Raw genomic sequence first — 22,330 nt, 5'->3', positions numbered from 1 at the left:
GGCGCCGCGCATAGCGCACACAAGTGGCCGCCCGCCCGCCAGCCCGCACCCGGACCCAGGCTCACTCTCACTCGCCCGCCCGCCAGCACTCCCACACTCGGACAGGCAAACAGCAGTACTCCTCCCCAGCGCCGCAGGTATTTTGGGGGGGGGGGGGGATCCGCACTGTGGGGGCATTTATCTGGCACTGTGGGGGCATTTCTGGCACATGGGGCATTTTTGGCTATGTGGGGGGCATTTCTGGCACTGTGGGGGCATTTATCTGGCACTGTGGGGGCATTTATCTGGCACTGTGGGGGCATTTCTGGCACACGGGGCATTTTTGGCTATGTGGGGGGCATTTCTGGCACTGTGGGGGCATTTATCTGGCACTGTGGGGGCATTTATCTGGCACTGTGGGGGCATTTCTGGTACACGGGGCATTTTTGGCTATGTGGGGGGCATTTCTAGCACTGTGGGGGCATTTATCTGGCACTGGGGGCATTTCTGGCACTGGGGGCATTTCTGGCTCTGTGGGGGGCATTTCTGGCTCTGTGGGGGCATTTCTGGCTCTGGGGGCATTTCTGGCTCTGTGGGGGCATATCTGGCACTGTGGGGGCATTTATGTATCTGGCATTGTGGGGGCATATCTGGCACTGTGGGGGCATATCTGGCACTGTGGGGGCATATCTGGCTCAGTGGGGGGCATTTCTGGCTCAGTGGGGGGCATTTCTGGCTCAGTGGGGGGCATTTCTGGCACTGTGGGGGCATTTCTGGCACTGTGGGGGCATTGCATATCTGGCTCCGTGGGGGCATATCTGGCACTGTGGGGGCATATCTTGCACTGTGGGGGCATATCTTGCACTGTGGGGGCATTTATCTGGCTCTGTGGGGGCATTTATCTGGCTCTGTGGGTGCATTTATCTGGCACTGTGGGGGCATTTATGTATCAGGCACCGTGGGGGCATTTATGTATCAGGCACCGTGGGGGCATTTATGTATCAGGCACCGTGGGGGCATTTATGTATCAGGCACCGTGGGGGCATTTATGTATCTGGCACCGTGGGGGCATTTATGTATCTGGCACCGTGGGGGCATTTATGTATCTGACACTGTGGGGGCATTTCTTGCACTGTGGGGGCATTTCTTGCACTGTGGGGGCATATCTTGCACTGTGAGGGCATTAATGTATCTGGCACTGTGGGGGCATATCTGCGCTGTGGGGGCATTTATCCATCTGGAACTGTGTGGCCATTTATGTAGCTGGCACTGCTGGGGGGCATGTCACGTGTAGCTGGCACTGCTGGGGGGCATGTCATGTGTAGCTGGCACTGCTGGGGGGCATATCATGTAGTGTTCCCGCTAGGCGTCTGTGGCTGGGCAGTGTGTCTCAGTGCTCTACCTGGCGCAATGTGTCTAACGTGCTCTTATAGGAGGTTCTTCCTGGTGCAATGTGTATTAGCTGCACTACTGTGTGGTGTAATGTGAATTGCCACTATAATGTGGCTACGTACCTTCCCCACGAAGTAACTCCCCTAAATTTTTGCTGCGCGCCTTCGGCGCGCACCGTCCATGCTTTAGCGTGTGGATATGGGAACAACAATCATTACAGTATGTACATCATTTTGCCCACCTAACTTAAAAATGTGCCCTCCCTGTGATCAGCAACCTGCCCTAAAAAGTGAACACTATCACGTGTAGCTGGCACTGCTGGAGGGCATGTCATGTGTAGCTGGCACTGCTGGGGGACGAGATCACGCCCACTTTTTCAGGAGGCCACGCCCACTTTCCCAGGAGCGCGCGGCGCCTTCGGCGCGCGCATGGGGGGGGCACTTTTACATTTTCTCGCTCAGGGTGCTAGTAGGCCTGGAGCCGGCCCTGGTGATGGCAATCATACATTACCAGGAAAGTCCAGGAACAGAGCATTTTCTCCCTCATGGAGAGGGTCAGGTAGGCAAGTATGCCCCAGTCCACACTCCCTCATACATGCTTCCACGATTCCCTGCTTCCACCGTCCACGGCATTCAAAATGTTTCCAAACACGTTTATAAGACCAGTAGGTCTATTTACTAATAGATGGGGCTAGGGCTGGTTTTCTAGAGCCACAGCCTTTCGCCGTGGTTATTAAGGGGTATATTTACAAAGAAGTAAAGCCCCGAAGTTTTGCTGATTTTGAATGCAGTATTTAAAAGGGCAACACTGTACTGTTAAATGCAAAACAATTTAGTATTATTGCTCTTTTAAATCTGGCAGGCAAAACAGACAAAGGGGGTCATTCCGAGTTGATCGCTAGCTGCCGTTGTTCACAGCGCAGCGATCAGGCTAAAAAATCGGCATTTCTGCGCATGCGTATGGGCCGCAGTGTGCACGCGCGACGTACTTTCACACAAAACTGTACAGTTTCACACAAGGTCGAGCGACACTTTTCAGTCGCACTACTGATCGGTGAGTGATTGACAGGAAAGGGGCGTTTCTGGGAGGTAACTGACCGTTTTCCGGGAGTGTAACTGACCGTTTTCCGGGAGTGTGCTAAAAAACGCAGGCATGTCAGGTAAAAACGCAGGCAAGTCTGTGGAAACGGGGGAGTGGCTGGCCGAACGCAGGGTGTGTTTGTGATGTCAAAACTGGAACTAAACAGACTGAAGTGATCGCAAGGAAGGAGTAGGTCTGCAGCTACTCTGAAATTGCTTGGAAAAATTTCAGCACTATTCTGCGAACCTTTCGGTCGCACTTCTGCTAAGATAAGATACACTCCCAGAGGGTGGCGGCTTAGCGTTTGCACTGCTGTTAAAAGCAGCTAGCGAGCGATCAACTCGGAATGAGGGCCAAAGGGCGCAATGAATCAAGCATTTTGCTTTTGATACATCCCGCAACTCTTTGCAAGCATAACAGCGTTTATTAACACCGTATGGTTGAACAAAATCCCAAAGAACAGCTCTTGCGGTAAGACCTTGTGGTTTATGACCCGGAGACCTTCTGCGCATCTGTTCGCTGACGTGCGCGCCAGGGGGTTGGCTTTCTGGGACAAAGATGGCGTTGCCAACCTCATCCAAGCCCTGGAATCTATTGCATTTTTGGAGGTTTGGTCGCATTTTTAACCTTGGTGCATCCCACCCAAGGAGTTTTCGAAACCCATTACTTAGACGATTTACCCCATAGGGGTCTATTCAATGCACGTCAGAGAGGATCCAAAAATGCAGTATTCAATTTGCGGGCAAATCCGATTGGTTTTGCACGTTTTCGACAATGCCAATCTGACTTTTTTTAAAGTCAGATTCACATTGTCGAAAATGGGACTAAGGGGTCTATTTACTAAGCTTTGGATGAAACTAAAGTCACTGGAGCTAAAGTACCAGCCAATCACCTCCTAACTGCCATGTCACAGGCTGGATTTGAAAAATGACAGTTAAGAGCCGATTGGCTGGTACTTTATCTCCTGCGACTTTATCTCCATCCAAGGCTTAGTAAATAGACCCCTTAAACCTTTCAGATATGGCTGCAAATCCGACAAAACACGTGGATCTGCGGCTAATCCGCCGATCCACGTGTTTTTCGACAAGTTAGAATTTCCCACAAGTCGGAAAAACGGCAGCCCCATTGAATAGGTCGAATCATGATTCGACCTAAAAAAGTTGGAAACTGACGTCTTTTTGATTAGACGGCAGTTCCGACTTCAATTTGCCCGAATAGACCCCATAGTATCTCACCAATGCTGGTTTAGAGACATGAGAGTTAACTTACTAATGCAAGGCAAGTCTTGGAGAATATGCCAATGAATGACCTGGCTAATTTGTTTGTGCATGCGTGGTACAATTGAAAGCTCCAGTAAAATAAATAATCCCAAAAGTTTTTTTGTTTTTTTCTAATTTAAATAATAAGATATTTCTTTTTACGTCGTGTTGCTGTTATTGCCATCCTGAGAGGGCTACGACAGCATATGGATTTAGGGGCCCATTGAGTATTACAATGTGATCTGGACACGATATTTGCACCCAGAATTGCATTGCAATACGCAAATATACTGGGGGAATGTACTAACTGTCCCTGTGATGTGCTTGGAGTGACTAATGCATATGCACGGTCCCGCTGATCCTGTATGCGTGGCAGCCATTGCCTGGGAGTGGTCCAGGGCTACAGCGGGCTAAAGCCATCTTTATATGGCAGTAGCTGTGGGGGTCAGGCTCAGGGAATACTTGGTAAGTCTGGCAACATCGTATCCCCCGTAGAAACCTATGGTACAGTAGTTGTGGCAGCTGTCGGGAATGGAGGGATCACAGCAGGTATCGGAGATCGGAGATAGTCATACATTTGGGGGATACTAAATATATGCGGTTACCCCCCGAAATGGGTGTTTTCATGGATTAAGACACAAATATTCAATGATAAATGGGCCCTTACAGTGATACTTGTAGCAACATATTCCACTTCCTTGTCAAATAGGCTTCCTCATGCTTTGTATGTGGAAGCTATCACTGGTAACACCTGGCAAATTTTATCTGAAATGGTCATCCAGTTGCGATTCCATTTCTACATTGCCGCCCACCCCTGCATAACTACAAGGGAAGGATGAAAAGGTTTATAAATTGATCCAAGCAAGTATAGTCAAGTGCCTCATTTAAACCAGAAGGATACAGGGTGTCTGGATTTTTAAACTAGACACCCTCTATCCTTCTGGTCAAAATGAGGTACTTGACTAAACAGATAGGATACATTGCTTCGGTAACGGGTGCCTCGATTATCTTAAAAGGCTCGCACTACTACATTTATTGGGCAGTGGATACACAGAGACGTACCTAACTACAAATTACAGTGACCACCACGATTGCTGCACGCAGGGACTAACAACTATTCTACGATTAGATCACAAACTATATCATTGGCTCTGTGCTGCTAATTAAATTGCCAAAGCTTTTAACTGGATCTGATTAGACTTTTATCAAACTTATCTTCAGACTGGGTTGATATTGCTTAGGTATAGAAAATAGCATATACCTGGGAGTTATAGATGTGATGCGGTTAAGATGCCAGCTGTCGGGACCCCGACAGTTGGAATGCCAATGACAGAATCCTGACAGGGTCAGGATATCGATGCCGGAATTCCGACTGTATGTATAGTGGGTGGGTTACAGTAAGGGCCAGGGGTGGGGGTTAGGCTGGGGGGGAGGGGGTGGGGGGTTAGGTTTAGGCTGCGGGGCATGGGGAGTTATGTGTAGGCACCACCGGGGGAGGTTAGGTGGTAGGGGACAGGGGGGAACAGTCTCACCGCTCCCTGTCGGGATTTCAACTATCGGGATGCCGGCGTCGGTGTTCTGACCGCCGACATCCCGTACGCCGGCAAATCATACTGGACCCCTGTAGACATATTTTACATGCTGGAGATTTGTGGTTTAATTCCTGTTTGGAGAACAAACTGTTTTACAGTAGGAGCAGTAGCTCAATTATAATCATGTTATCAATGTATTTATGTTGTCTTGTAATAAATTACTTGTATTTGGAAGGAAAAGCCAATTGTGTGGTCTCTATTTGGGAACAGGTGGATACTGTTACGGAATTTATCGTCCAGCGCAGTCATTTATATATACGTTCTTATTTATTGTTTGGTTATGACCAAATAGGTTTTTCTTCTTGGTCTCAAATGACATAGCGCAGGTAAAGACTATTACATCTTCCAAGTATTAAAATCTGTCAGTTTTATAAGCGCCTAGAGCAGAGGTTCTCAAACTCGGTCCTCAGGACCCCACACAGTGCATGTTTTGCAGGTAACCCAGCAGGTGCACAGGTGTATTAATTACTCACTGACACATTTTAAAAGGTCCACAGGTGGTGCTAATTATTTCACTTGCGATTCTGTGAGGAGACCTGCAAAACATGCACTCTGTGGGGTCCTGAGGACCGAGTTTGAGAACCTCTGGCCTAGAGACTAGGGGGATTTGTACCCCTTTTTTTCCCCCCTCTGAACCAGGCTCTCTGGTCTTGTATCTTGCATTCCTCTCCTTTTATTAGTATGCTTATAAGTAACATGCCTGTTGGATTAATTTTCAACAGATCTCTTGAATTTCCCAATCTATGCTATTTCCAAGAATCAACTGCATGACCTGCTCCCACTAGCCCCCTGCTGGCCGTATTGCTATTGATGTGTGGAGGCTCCAAATACTTTTTCATTCTTTTCTTACTATACAGAGCAGTCCATGAAGTGTATTAAACAAGTTCTACAATGTAGAGGAGCTGTTTCTGGGTTGCATGCGATGCTGATGTTGACGGAATTGAGCAAATTTCAGCTACTGCGTTTGCGGCAAAACTCACATGGCGCTTGCGTTCCATGATGTACACTGCTCAAAAAAATAAAGGGAACACTTAAACAACACATCCTAGATCTGAATGAATGAAATATTCTTATTAAATACTTTGTTCTTTACATAGTTGAATGTGCTGACAGCAAAATCACACAAAAATTATCTATGGAAATCAAATTTATTAACCCATGGAGGTCTGGATTTGGAGCCACACTCAAAATTAAAGTGGAAAAACACACTACAGGCTGATCCAACTTTGATGTAATGTCCTTAAAACAAGTCAAAATGAGGCTCAGTAGTGTGTGTGGCCTCCACGTGCCTGTATGACCTCCCTACAACGCCTGGGCATGCTCCTGATGAGGTGGCGGATGGTCTCCTGAGGGATCTCCTCCCAGACCTGGACTAAAGCATCCGCCAACTCCTGGACAGTCTGTGGTGCAACGTGGCGTTGGTGGATGGAGCGAGACATGATGTCCCAGATGTGCTCAATTGGATTCAGGTCTGGGGAACGGGCGGGCCAGTCCATAGCATCAATGCCTTCGTCTTGCAGGAACTGCTGACACACTCCAGCCACATGAGGTCTAACATTGTCTTGCATTAGATGGAAACCCAGGGCCAACCGCACCAGCATATGGTCTCACAAGGGGTCTGAGGATCTCATCTCAGTACCTAATGGCAGTCAGGCTACCTCTGGCGAGCACATAGAAGGCTGTGCAGCCCCCCAAAGAAATGCCACCCTACACTATTACTGACCCACTGCCCAAACCGGTCATGCTGGAGGATGTTGCAGGCAGCTGAACGTTCTCCTTGGCGTCTCCAGACTCTGTCACGTCTGTCACATGTGCTCAGTGAGAACCAGATTTCATCTGTGAAGAGCACAGGGCACCAGTGGCGAATTTGCCAATCTTGGTGTTCTCTGGCAAATGCCAAACGTCCTACACGGTGTTGGGCTGTAAGCACAACCCCCACCTGTGGACGTTGGGCCCTCATACCACCCTCATGGAGTCTGTTTCTGATCGTTTGAGTAGACACATGCACATTTGTGGCTTGCTGGAGGTCATTTTGCAGGGTTCTGGCAGTACTCCTCCTGTTCCTCCTTGCACAAAGGCGGAGGTAGCGGTCCTGCTGCTGGGTTGTTGCCCTCCCACGGCCTCCTCCACATCTCCTGATGTACTGGCCTGTCTCCTGGTAGCGCCTCCATGCTCTGGACACTACGCTGACAGACACAGCAAACCTTCTTGCCACAGCTCGCATTGATGTGCCATCCTGGATGAGCTGCACTACCTGAGCCACTTGTGTGGGTTGAAGACTCCGTCTCATGCTACCACTAGAGTGAAAGTGCCGCCAGCTTTCAAAAATGACCAAAACATCGCCAGAAAGCATAGGAGCTGAGAAGTGGTCTGTGGTCACCACCTGCAGAACAACTCCTTTATTGGGGGTGTCTTGCTAATTGCCTATGATTTCCACCTGTTGTCTATTCCATTTGCACAACAGCATGTGAAATTGATTGTCAATCAGTGTTGCTTCCTAAGTGGACAGTTTGATTTCACAGAAGTGTGATTGACTTGGAGTTACATTGTGTTGTTTGAGTGTTCCCTTTATTTTTTTGAGCAGTGTATATGTCCCCTATCCCCCTGGATCCGCCACTGGTATGCACAGTAGGTGTGCACAGCCGGGATACGGTCGTTAGATCGACACAGATTAGGTCGACAGTCATTAGGTCGACGTCTGAATGTCGACACACATTAGGTCGACATGGTCAATAGGTCGACAGGTCAAAAGGCCGACATGAGTTTTTGTCTTTTTTTATTTTTTTTATTTTTTTATACTTGACGATCCACGTGGACTACAATTGGGAATGGTAACCTGTGCCGAGCACAGTGGTAGCGGAAGGGAGGCACCTTGCCAGAGGGGACACAGTGCACTAATTGGGGTTCCCCGTCTTTTTACGAAGAAAACGACACCCAAAAAAAGTCCAAAAACTCATGTCGACCTTTTCACCTGTCGACCTAGTACATGTCGACCTAATGCCCATGTCGTCCTAGTGCATGTTGACCTAATGCTCGTGCCGACCTTCAGTGGTCGACCTAATGACTGTCGACCTAAGTTGAGTCGACCCGTACCCGTGCAGCCTTATGGGGGTGTGGATGTGCCATGGGGATGTTGCCAGTGTTATGGGGGTGTTGTCTGAACAGCATACTTGTCTAGTTTCTCGGTTACAGCCGGGAGGCTCCCGAATGCTCCCAGGTCCGCCTGCCGCCACCCACTTCCCAAGTAAAGTGGGAGGTCTGGGTAGCCGATAGCACGATTTGTTCTGAATTGCATAATCACAGCCATGCACTCCTGCTTTACAATACCTGTAATCTTTGGCATTGTATAATGGGAGCAGGGCCACAGTGACACTATCACCCACCTATGCATTGCCACGCATCCTCACTTACCTTGCTACGCTCCCGCTGTGCGGACCTGGCTGCCCCCTCCCACTCCTGACTGCACAGGGGGTATATTAACAGTGTAAATGTGAAATCCCTTCACTTAAGAGAAGGGGGGGGGGGCAGACAGACTGAGGACAGAATATACTAATAGGAGAATGCTGACAAAACAAAAGTATTGGGCGAATTTCCATATGCACCAAGCTCCGAAGTGCGATATTTTGCGGAGCTTTAGATATCATTGCTCAGTAGAAGCCTATGGGATTCTTTTCGCATTCCTAACTAAGAGGCATCCAATCAGATACCTCCTAGTGTTTCCTGTGGCGTGCGTGTCATACTGTGTATGTGCAGAAGGACTCCCAGGTCATAAACCCAGAAGGGCTATCTTCACAAAGGACAGGTCTTTTCGGAAGAGTTGTCCTTTATCATTTTAACCATGATCCTAGGTACATACTGACATTATTAATTCCGGTACAGTATGTACCCAATAATTGGCAGGATCTATCGCCCCCACATTGTGATGCGTACTACATCCCGTTCTTAGGGAGGAAATGGGTGGCTGCTGGAGGTGGTCAGAACAAGGTGACAGGAAAGGGCTGGGACAAATCTGTATGGTGCGGGGGGAGGGGGGCAGTCAGAGCAAAGGTCAGTAGTCATCTTCATTTTATACTACCAACCAACATGTTGCTGAATATTTTCTCCCCTTATTATTTATACATAGCATATCTCCCAACTGTTCCAATTTCACGAGGACAGTCCTACTTTTAGGGCACTGCCCCACTGTTCTGCAAGTTGGCATACTTTATCAGGTTTGTTCACCACGCTTACTATGGTAATGATCACTGAGATCAGGTACTCTCGGTGCACACAGCAATTCAAGTGTGTTTTAGGGGAGGGTAAAGGGTTTGCAGCTTAGTGCATACATCCTAACTTTTTCAAATCACAAGACATTGTCGCGCGCATGCGTAGGGATGGCCATCGGCACTACTACCATCAATGGTTACCGTCGATGCCAATGGTGAGACAAACCATCAATGGCAGCTAAGTATTCTTTGCATAGCCATCGATGGTTTTTACCATCAGTCTTTATGCGCATGCGGTGGTGCCGAGAGAGGGGGGGTGGGAGGGTACAAATGACCTGTACAATGACTTGTACAAATGACCTGTCCCTCTATTAGACCATGTCTGATAGAGGGGCCCAGTGGGGGCCCAGGTCCATGCCTCCTTTGTTTAGGCCATGCCCCCTGAAAAGTACCTTGGCCCAGCCAGGCTCTCTACTGCCCTGGCTGGGAGGCATGCTATGCTCCTGTGAGTGCTTTTGATGTGCTAGACAGCCCCCAAAGAGGAGTGGCCATGTCCTCAGCATGCTGTGGTCACGCCCCCTCCAGTGGGGGTAGGGGGGCCCAGGAAGTTGTTGTAGCAGGGCCCAGGATTTCTCTTGGCAGGCTGGGTGCTTGCTCTTCTGCTGTGTAAGAGCTGGGGCGGGGCTGAGCTGTGAGTGACAGCTCAGCCTCTTAAAGAGGAGGGACATCCCATTCCCGGCTCTTACACACAGTGTAAGAGCCGAAAGCTGCACAGGGCTGCTGGCTGACAGCATAGCAGCCCTGTGCAGCAACAGGCAGCCCTAAAATTGAAAGGTGGGGGTAAAAACCATTGTGCATACAGCTACCATCAATGGTGTATAACCATCCAGTTATACACCATCAATGGTTAAAGTATTCAACATCGGCTATAGACCATTGATGATTTTAGATCATTGATGGTCGATGGCCATCCCTACACATGCGCACAGCGTCTATTCACCCGCTGCTCTGCTAAGAAGAGTGACTAGACCCTCCCAACTGTCCCCCTCCACCGCGGAACACTGCAGCCCGCTGGTGGGACAGCGGGACAGTCCAAAAAAAAACGTGACTGTCCCGCGAAAATTGGGACAGTTGGGAGATATGTTAGTGCTTCAGCAGCACATGCTTCCAATAATGCTAATTATGTGGTGCACTTATTTGGTCCTATTTACAGTGTTCAGAGGTATGATAGTGCCAGAATCCATTTTTCACTATTGATACTGCTGTATGTGTCCCCTTCCTCGTTTAGATTTTTGTTAATTTGTGCTTGTCTGTGTTCCCATTGGGTTACATGGTCAGTCACACAGGACAAGGAGCGACTGGCTCTAGGACCCCAAGTGTGTAATTTCTCCTGCTCAGCTTCAGCGTGAAACCTGTCACACCACACACTGCTTATTTCTTGCTGCAAGCTTTAAAATGATGACTCGTTATAATTTCTGTATCTGTTGACTTGATAGTTATGTATCTGCAACCTGCTCCTGAGGCAGAAAATGCTTTTTTAAAATTGGTCCCAGTGGGATGTCTGACACTGTTATGGAAACACGTCACTCCCACCACCACCGCCCCACCCTCACCACGTTGAACATTCTCTGGATGTTTATGCAGACAGTAGAAAACAAATCTCTTCTGAGAATGAGGTCCCAATTCTTTGTGGACTATGACTCAAAAAATAAAGAAATTGAGGTATTAAATTGATCATTCAAGCTGGCACTGAGGTATATCTACAGTAGACAGGCTCCCAGTTATTTCTCTAAGGCTTTTGCACAGGTAATACGGTAATTACAGTATGTGGGTTATTACTGTAATCTATACTTGGGATATTAATGTGGCACTGGTAAAGTAATGTTACTCAGAAAAACAATTTTGACTCATTATTTTGTCTTTTATACAGTATCGTTTGCATACCATCTGCTCTCCTCATGACTTGTTGCAGGCAGTTATCACAATTGTCTTTCTTATACTGTATATTTACTTTTCATTTCTCTTTTGACTTTAGTGCACCCTCCTTGTTTATTGAATGATCTAATGAAAGTTATATTTTACCAATACTTGCCTACTTTTGAAAAAGCATTTCGGGGAGAATGTGAAAGTAGAACCTATAAGTGCGTACGTGTACTGCTAGAGAGACGTGTCATAAAAATGACTTACAGATGTAGCCATGCTCATCTAGCATGGCTACATCGCAGGCATGCACTCTTATCGCGGCTAGGCGATCCAGCGCCACGCCGAGGCAGCTTATGGAGTGCTCCCATTCATGTGATCATTCACTGGTGACCCCATTTGAATGTATGCATCTCTGATGTCATAATTTTTCCGAAGAATAAAACAGCTACTGTACGTAAGGTACAGGGGTAAGGTGCAATCAGGGAGATTGATGGACTTGTCAGGGAGATTGAGAAAAAAATGTCAGGGAGTCTCCCTGGCAATCAGGGAGAGTTGGCAAGTATGATTTTACCATAATGAGTACTGCCATTACAGATTGAAGTAATTTTATATTTTCTGTATGCATGGAGGAGTACTCTAACCATGAGGTTGCTGCAGTTCAGCCTCTACAGCAAGTCTGGCCAACCTGTGAGTCTCCAGCTGTTGTGAAACTGAAAGTCCCAGCATGCTTTGTCAGATGATTGGTGGGAGGGTGTAGTTTCACAACAGCTGCAAAGCCACAGGTTGGCCACTCTTGCTCTACAGAATGAGCCACATGTTCCGTTACTAACCATTGCACACTTTGGGGCCAATGTAGAGTTAAACGTGGATGGATCTTGCTTGGTTTGGCGCTGCACATTAACTGATGATCATGATACATTAACTGAAGCTACCTGTAGTTTCTGAACTATCTTTCTTGTCACAACCAACTCTTTTTTTTCTCTGACGTCCTAGTGGATGCTGGGACTCCGTCAGGACCATGGGGAATAGCGGCTCCGCAGGAGACAGGGCACAAAATTTAAAAGTTTGACCACTAGGTGGTGTGTACTGGCTCCTCCCCCTATGACCCTCCTCCAAGCCTCAGTTAGGTTTTTGTGCCCGGCCGAGAAGGGTGCAATCTAGGTGGCTCTCCTAAAGAGCTGCTTAGAAAAAGTTTGTTAGGTTTTTTATTTTCAGTGAGTCCTGCTGGCAACAGGCTCACTGCAACGAGGGACTTAGGGGAGAAGAAGTGAACTCACCTGCGTGCAGGATGGATTTGCTTCTTAGGCTACTGGACACTAGCTCCAGAGGGACGATCACAGGTACAGCCTGGATGGGTCACCGGAGCCGCGCCGCCGATCCCCTTGCAGATGCCGAATAGAGAAGAGGTCCAGAAACCGGCGGCAGAAGACGTCTCAGTCTTCATGAGGTAGCGCACAGCACTGCAGCTGTGCGCCATTGCTCTCCGCACACTTCACACCAGCGGTCACTGAGGGTGCAGGGCGCTGGGGGGGGGCGCCCTGGGCAGCAATGTAATATACCTATTCTGGCTAAAATATATCACATATAGCCCCTGGGGCTATATGGATGTATTTAACCCCTGCCAGGTTCCAAAAAAACCGGGAGAAGAAGCCCGCCGAAAAGGGGGCGGGGCCTATTCTCCTCAGCACACAGCGCCATTTTCCTGCCCAGCTCCGCTGCGAGGAAGGCTCCCAGGACTCTCCCCTGCACTGCACTACAGAAACAGGGTAAAAACAGAGAGGGGGGGCACTTATTGGCGATATTTATAATATTTGAGCTGCTATAAAGGGAACACACTTATTAAGGTTGTCCCTATATATATTTATAGCGCTTGGGTGTGTGCTGGCAAACTCTCCCTCTGTCTCCCCAAAGGGCTAGTGGGGTCCTGTCTTCTATCAGAGCATTCCCTGTGTGTCTGCTGTGTGTCGGTACGTGTGTGTCGACATGTATGAGGACGATGTTGGCGTGGAGGCGGAGCAATTGCCTGTAATGGTGATGTCACCCCCTAGGGAGTCGACACCAGAATGGATGGCTTTGTTTATGGAATTACGGGATAGTGTCAGCACGCTACAAAAGTCGGTTGACGACATGAGACAGCCGGCAAACCAGTTAGTACCTGTCCAGGCGTCTCAGACACCGTCAGGGGCTGTAAAACGCCCTTTACCTCAGTCAGTCGACACAGACCCAGACACTGACACTGAATCCAGTGTCGACGGTGAAGAAACAAACGTATTTTCCAGTAGGGCCACACGTTATATGATCACGGCAATGAAGGAGGCTTTGCATATCTCTGATACTGCAAGTACCACAAAAAGGGGTATTATGTGGGGTGTGAAAAAACTACCGATAGTTTTTCCTGAATCAGAGGAACTGAATGAAGTGTGTGATGAAGCGTGGGTTACCCCAGATAGAAAACTGCTAATTTCAAAGAAGTTATTGGCATTATACCCTTTCCCGCCAGAGGTTAGGGCGCGCTGGGAAACACCTCCTAGGGTGGATAAGGCGCTCACACGCTTATCAAAGCAAGTGGCGTTACCGTCTCCTGATACGGCCGCCCTCAAGGATCCAGCTGATAGGAGGCTGGAGAATACATTAAAAAGTATATACACACATACGGGTGTTATACTGAGACCAGCAATCGCCTCAGCCTGGATGTGCAGTGCTGGCGTGGCTTGGTCGGAGTCACTGTCTGAAAATATTGATACCCTGGATAGGGACAGTATTTTACTGACTATAGAGCAGTTAAAGGATGCATTTCTTTATATGCGAGATGCACAGAGAGATATTTGCACTCTGGCATCAAGAGTAAGTGCGATGTCCATATCTGCCAGAGGAAGTTTATGGACGCGCCAGTGGTCAGGTGATGAGGATTCCAAACGACATATGGAAGTATTGCCGTATAAGGGGGAGGAATTATTTGGGGTCGGTCTATCGGATCTGGTGGCCACGGCAACGGCCGGAAAATCCACCTTTTTACCCCAGGTCACCTCCCAGCAGAAAAAGCCGCAGGCTTTTCAGCCGCAGTCCTTTCGTTCCTATAAGAACAAACGAGCAAAAGGACATTCCTATTTGCCCCGAGGCAAAGGAAAGGGTAAGAGACTGCAACAAGCAGCTCCTTCCCAGGAGCAGAAGCCCTCCCCGGCTTCTACAAGGGCGTCAGCATGACGCTGGGACCTTACAAGCAGACTTAGGGGCGGTGGGGGGTCGCCTCAAACATTTCAGCGCACAGTGGGCTCACTCGCAGGTGGACCCCTGGATCCTGCAAGTAGTATCTCAGGGTTACAGGTTGGAATTCGAGAAGTCCCCTCCTCGCCGTTTCCTAAAGTCTGCTTTGCCAACGTCTCCCTCCGACAGGGCGACGGTATTGGAGGCCATTCACAAGCTGTATTCTCAGCAGGTGATAGTCAAGGTACCCCTCCTACAACAGGGACAGGGGTATTACTCCACGCTATTTGTGGTACCGAAGCCGGACGGCTCGGTAAGACCGACCCAAGGGTACCTCAGGTTCGTGGTCCAAAACTGTCATTATCAGTTTCAGACGCTGCCGTTTGGATTGTCCACGGCACCCCGGGTCTTTACCAAGGTAATGGCCGAAATGATGATCCTTCTTCGAAGAGAAGGCGTCTTAATTATCCCTTACTTGGACGATCTCCTGATAAGGGCAAGATCCAGAGAACAGCTGGAGATCGGAGTAGCACTAACCCAAGTAGTGCTCCAACAACACGGGTGGATTCTGAATTTTCCAAAATCCCAACTGATCCCGACGACACGTCTGTTGTTCCTAGGGATGATTCTGGACACTGTTCAGAAAAAGGTATTTCTTCCGGAGGAGAAAGCCAGGGAGTTATCCGATCTAGTCAGGAACCTCCTAAAACCAGGAAAAGTATCTGTGCATCAATGCACAAGAGTCCTGGGAAAAATGGTAGCTTCTTACGAAGCGATTCCATTCGGCAGATTCCATGCACAAACTTTTCAGTGGGATCTGCTGGACAAATGGTCCGGATCGCATCTGCAGATGCATCAGCGGATAAAATTGTCCACAAGGACAAGAGTGTCTCTGCTATGGTGGTTGCAGAGTGCTCATCTGTTAGAGGGCCGCAGATTCGGCATACAGAACTGGGTCCTAGTGACCACGGATGCCAGCCTGAGAGGCTGGGGAGCGGTCACACAGGGAAGAAACTTCCAGGGCGTGTGGTCAAGCCTGGAGACGTCTCTTCACATAAATATACTGGAGCTAAGAGCAATCTACAATGCTCTAAGCCTGGCAAAACCTCTGCTTCAGGGTCAGCCGGTGTTGATTCAGTCGGACAACATCACGGCAGTCGCCCACGTAAACAGACAGGGCGGCACAAGAAGCAGGAGGGCAATGGCAGAAGCTGCAAGGATTCTCCGCTGGGCAGAAAATCATGTGTTAGCACTGTCAGCTGTGTTCATCCCGGGAGTGGACAACTGGGAAGCAGACTTCCTCAGCAGACACGATCTGCACCCGGGAGAGTGGGGACTTCATCCAGAAGTCTTCCACATGATTGTGGTCCATTGGGAAAGACCAATGGTGGACATGATGGCGTCCCGCCTCAACAAAAAACTGGACAGGTATTGCGCCAGGTCAAGAGACCCTCAGGCAATAGCTGTAGACGCTCTGGTAACACCATGGGTGTACCAGTCAGTGTATGTGTTTCCTCCTCTGCCTCTCATACCAAAAGTGCTGAGAATTATACGGCAAAGGGGAGTAAGAACGATACTCGTGGCTCCGGATTGGCCAAGAAGAACTTGGTACCCGGAACTTCAGGAGATGCTCACGGAAGATCCGTTGCCTCTACCTCTAAGACGGGACCTGCTTCAGCAGGGACCGTGTCTATTCCAAGACTTACCGCGGCTGCGTTTGACGGCATGGCGGTTGAACGCCGAATCCTAAGGGAAAAAGGCATTCCGGAAGAGGTCATCCCTACCCTGGTAAAAGCCAGGAAGGAGGTGACTGCACAACATTATCACCGCATTTGGAGAAAATATGTTGCGTGGTGTGAGGCCAGGAAGGCCCCGACGGAGGAATTTCAACTGGGTCGATTCCTACATTTCCTGCAAACAGGATTGTCTATGGGCCTCAAATTAGGGTCCATTAAGGTTCAAATTTCGGCCCTGTCGATTTTCTTCCAGAAAGAATTGGCTTCAGTTCCTGAAGTCCAGATTTTTGTAAAAGGAGCACTACATATACAGCCCCCGGTTGTGCCCCCAGTGGCACCGTGGGATCTTAATGTAGTTTTGGATTTTCTCAAATCCCATTGGTTTGAGCCACTCAAATCGGTGGATTTGAAATATCTTACATGGAAAGTAACCATGCTACTGGCCCTGGCTTCAGCCAGGAGAGTGTCAGAATTGGCGGCTTTATCGTATAAAAGCCCATATCTGATTTTCCATTCGGACAGGGCAGAACTGCGGACGCGTCCTCACTTTCTGCCTAAGGTGGTTTCAGCGTTTCACCTGAACCAGCCTATTGTGGTGCCTGCGGCTACTAGCGATTTGGAGGATTCCAAGTTGCTGGACGTTGTCAGAGCATTGAAAATATATATTTCAAGGACGGCTGGAGTCAGAAAATCTGACTCGCTGTTTATACTGTATGCACCCAACAAGCTGGGTGCTCCTGCTTCTAAGCAGACGATTGCTCGTTGGATTTGTAGCACAATTCAACTTGCACATTCTGTGGCAGGCCTGCCACAGCCTAAATCTGTCAAGGCCCATTCCACAAGGAAGGTGGGCTCATCTTGGGCGGCTGCCCGAGGGGTCTCGGCATTACAACTCTGCCGAGCAGCTACGTGGTCAGGGGAGAACACGTTTGTAAAATTCTACAAATTTGATACCCTGGCTAAGGAGGACCTGGAGTTCTCTCATTCGGTGCTGCAGAGTCATCCGCACTCTCCCGCCCGTTTGGGAGCTTTGGTATAATCCCCATGGTCCTGACGGAGTCCCAGCATCCACTAGGACGTCAGAGAAAATAAGATTTTACTTACCGATAAATCTATTTCTCGTAGTCCGTAGTGGATGCTGGGCGCCCATCCCAAGTGCGGATTGTCTGCAATACTTGTACATAGTTATTGTTACAAAAAAATTGGGTTGTTATTGTTGTGAGCCGTCTGTTCAGAGGCTCCTACGCTTGTCATACTGTTAACTGGGTTCAGATCACAAGTTGTACGGTGTGATTGGTGTGGCTGGTATGAGTCTTACCCGATATTCAAAATCCTTCCTTATTGTGTACGCTCGTCCGGGCACAGTATCCTAACTGAGGCTTGGAGGAGGGTCATAGGGGGAGGAGCCAGTACACACCACCTAGTGGTCAAACTTTTAAATTTTGTGCCCTGTCTCCTGCGGAGCCGCTATTCCCCATGGTCCTGACGGAGTCCCAGCATCCACTACGGACTACGAGAAATAGATTTATCGGTAAGTAAAATCTTATTTTCGGTGTTTTTTTTTTTTATAAATCAGACGATTTGTATTTGTAATATCTTAAAAAATCAGAATTTCAGTTTGTAGTGTGTCAAGTCTGAGGCTGGTGCCTTCAATAAATCCGGGAGCTTGGAAAATACCCAAAAAAGCGCTGAAAACCTGCGATATTACAATATTGTAGATTGATAAATCTCCCCCATGGCTGTTAGGCTATTAGAGCTATGGTAACTGCAAGACAATCATAAGGGACTGCTAATTAACATACCAGTACACGTTGGATTCTGTGTGGAGTCCCACCTGGACATCGGGAGAAGATGTGAACTCCATGCAGACAGCACCCCGCTTGAAATGATACCCATGACCCACACTGGTAACCACTGTGCTGACTTTAAAGAATAATTATTGTGATTTTGTATTTTAGGTATTTTGTCAGCAGTGTTAAATAGATCCATTCCCTAAGTGGTGTTTATTAAATTCAGTTCTCCAGAAATCCTAATCCCCCCGAATTTTGTAGATCCTAAATGAACCAAAACCTGATCCGAATCTCCGAAGGAGATCCATTTAGAGCCTAGTCCTGTTTGGATCTTCCTGCGTTTCGGAATTCGGACTTAAAACTGAAATTCGAGGCTTGGTTTGCAAAAATTATATGATTTTAGCTGTTTTATCAGATTAAAAAAAAAAAAATCCAGATCCAAAACACTTGAAGGTGGTTTTGCAAAACCAAAACACGAGGATGAAATTAGAACCCAAACCAAAACACGGGGTCTGTGCTTATCTGTAGTGTTTATGAAAACACCTTTGAGTGGCTTAGATCAGCCTCAGACAATCTCTATGCTATGGCGTGCTGGAACTGGGCACCTGCATTTGTTTAAATATTTATGGAGTAGTTTCATAGGTCATGGTACCCTGTCCTGAACAGTTTCATGGCTGGAATAATATGTGCGGAGAAGAGCAATCAAACAGATCTGAAGACATCAGAATGTAAACAAATGCCTACTGTAGATGCCAAAAAATTTGCATGTTAGATGGAAATCTTACTATATACCAAATATATATTTCTCTTACGTCCTAGAGGATGCTGGGGACTCCGTAAGGACCATGGGGTATAGACGGGCTCCGCAGGAGATATGGGCACCTAAAAGAACTTTCTAGTATGGTGTGCACTGGCTCCTCCCTCTATGCCCCTCCTCCAGACCTCAGTTAGATCTTGTGCCCGGAGGAGATAGGGTGCATTACAGGGAGCTCTCCTGAGTTTCCTGTGGAAAAAGAATTATGTTAGGCTTTTTATTTTCAGGGAGCTCTGCTGGCAACAGACTCCCTGCATCGTGGGACTGAGGGGAGAGAAGCAGACCCACTTCTTAAGAGTTAAGGGCTCTGCTTCTTAGGCTACTGGACACCACTAGCTCCAGAGGGAGTCGGAACACAGGTCTCACCCTGGGGTTCGTCCCGGAGCCGCGCCGCCATCCTCCTCACAGATGCCGGAAAAAAGAAGCCGGGTGAGTATAACAGATCATAAGAAGACGTCAGGCGGCAGAAGACTTCAGATCTTCATGAGGTAAGCGCGCAGCAGGTAGCTGCGCGCCATTGCTCCCACATTTACACACACACATGGCACTGATGGGTGCAGGGCACGGGGGGGCGCCCTGGGCAGCAATAAACCTCGTTTTTAGGCAAGAAGCATGTAGTTAGGCTGCGGGGCAGTAAACTACGGATCCCCACCATTTTTTTCAAAATCTCGAGCGGGACCGAAGCCCGCCGCGCGAGGGGGCGGAGCTTGATCCCTCAGCACTAACCAGCGCCATTTTCTCCACAGAGGCTGCAGAGAACGCTGGCTCCCCGGACTCTCCCCTGCTGAGCATCAGAGGGCTGAAAATAAGAGAGGGGGGCACATATTTAAAGCGCAGTGAGTGGGGAATTCTGTATACATTTATATGTAAAAGCGCTATCTGGGTTTTTTTTCCCTGGGTCAGTTGGCGCTGGTGTTTGCTGGCATACTCTCTCTCTGTCTCTCCAAACGGCCTTCTTTGGGGAATTGTCCCCTTATAGTTATATCCCAGTGTGTGTGTGGGGTGTCAGTACGTGTGTCGGCATGTCTGAAACGGAAGGCTTATCCAAAGAGGAGGTGGAACAGATGAGTGGTGTGTCTCAGTCGGCGGTGCCGACTCAGGATTGGATGAATATGTGGCATATGTTAAATGATAGTGTAGCTTCACTGCATGAAAGACTGGACAAAGCAGAGTCCAGAGCGTCGGCAGGTAATCAATCTACAGATTGTGCCGACTCACAGGACCCGTCGGGGTTTCAGAAACGTCCCTTCTCACAAATAAGGGACACAGATACCGACACGGACTCTGATTCCAGTGTCGACTATGATGAAGTAAGGTTGCACCCCAGGGTGACAAAAAGTATTCAGTGCATGATTATTGCAATAAAAGATGTGTTACATATCACTGATGAGCCCTCGGTGCCCGACACGAGGATACACATGTTTAAGGGAAAGAAACAGGTTATAAACTTTCCTCCTTCCCATGAAATTAATGAGTTATGTGAAAAAGCTTGGGAAACTCCAGATAAGAAACTGCAGATTCCCAAACGGGTTCTTATGGCGTACCCTTTCCCTACACAGGACAGGGTACGTTGGGAATCCTCTCCCACAGTGGACAAAGCCTTAACACGCCTTTCCAAGAAGGTGGCGCTACCGTCCCCTGACACAGCGGCCCTCAAGGACCCTGCAGACCGCAGGCAAGAGACTACACTAAAGTCTATCTACACTCATACTGGTACTTTGCTTAGACCGTCAATTGCGTCGGCATGGGTATGTAGTGCAGTAGCAGCTTGGACAGATACACTGTCAGCTGACCTTGATACCCTAGATAGAGATACAATTTTGTTAACATCAGCTCATATTAAGGACGCAGTCTTATATATGAGGGACGCTCAAAGAGACATTGGTTTACTGGGTTCAAGAGCCAATGCTATGGCTATTTCGGCAAGAAGAGCCTTGTGGATCCGCCAATGGACGGGGGATGCAGACTCAAAAAGGCATATGGAAGTTTTACCTTACAAAGGTGATGTATTGTTTGGGGACGGCCTCGCGGACCTGATCTCTACAGCTACCGTGGGTAAGTCGACCTTTTTACCTTTTGTTCCCCAACAGCAAAAGAAACCCCCACAATATCAGATGCAGTCCTTTCGGTCGCATAGATCCAGAAGAGGTCGGGGCTCCTCTTTCCTCGCCAGAGGTAAGGGTAGAGGCAAGAGGACAGCTGCTGCGGCTGGTTCCCAAGAGCAGAAGTCCTCCCCGGCTTCCGCTAAGTCCACCGCATGACGCTGGGGCTCCCCTGCGGGAGTCCGCTCAGGTGGGGGCACGCCTTCGACTATTCAGCCAAGTCTGGGTTCAGTCAGACGTGGACCCTTGGGTGATAGAAATAGTCTCCCAGGGCTACAAGCTGGAATTCGAAGAGGTGCCCCCACGCCGATTTTTCAAGTCGGCCTTACCAGCTTCTACTCCAGAGCGGGAAGTAGTGCTAGCTGCAATTCAAACGCTGTGTCAACAGCGAGTGATTATCAGGGTTCCCCTGAGCCAACAGGGAAAAGGGTATTATTCAACCCTATTTGTGGTCCCGAAGCCGGATGGTTTGGTCAGGCCCATTTTAAACCTAAAATCCCTGAACCTGTACCTGAAAAGATTCAAATTCAAGATGGAATCGCTCCGAGCGCTGATAGCCTGCCTGGAAGGGGGGATTTTATGGTGTCACTGGACATAAAGGATGCTTACCTTCATGTCCCCATATATCCCTCTCATCAGGAGTACCTGAGATTCGCGGTACAGGATTGTCATTACCAGTTTCAGATGTTGCCGTTTGGGCTGTCCACGGCCCCGAGGATTTTCACCAAGATAATGGCAGAAATGATGGTGATCCTGCGCAAGAGAGGAGTCACAATTATCCCATACTTGGACGATCTCCTGATAAAAGCGAGATCAAGAGAGCAATTACTGGAGAACGTGGCACTCTCTCAGAGAGTGCTTCAGCAACATGGGTGGATTCTCAATCTACCAAAGTCACAGTTGGTTCCGACAACTCGACTAGCCTTCCTTGGCATGATACCGGACACGTAACAAAAGAAAGTTTTCCTCCCGTTGGAAAAAGTCCAGGACCTCCAGAACATGGTCCGAGAACTACTGAAGCCGAAAAGAGTGTCAGCTCATCAATGCACTCGGGTTCTGGGGAAAATGGTGGCAACTTACGAGGCCATTCCCTTCGGCAGGTTCCATGCAAGGACGTTTCAATGGGATCTTCTGGACAAATGGTCCGGGTCCCATCTACAATTACATCAAAAAATAACACTGTCCCCCAGGTGCTCATCTTCTAGAGGGTCGCAGGTTCGGCATTCAGGACTGGATCCTGGTAACCACGGACGC

This window comes from Pseudophryne corroboree, chromosome 3 (assembly GCF_028390025.1).
Source record: "Pseudophryne corroboree isolate aPseCor3 chromosome 3, aPseCor3.hap2, whole genome shotgun sequence".
Classification (NCBI taxonomy): Eukaryota; Metazoa; Chordata; class Amphibia; order Anura; family Myobatrachidae; genus Pseudophryne; species Pseudophryne corroboree.
This window is presented reverse-complemented; position numbering follows the sequence as displayed.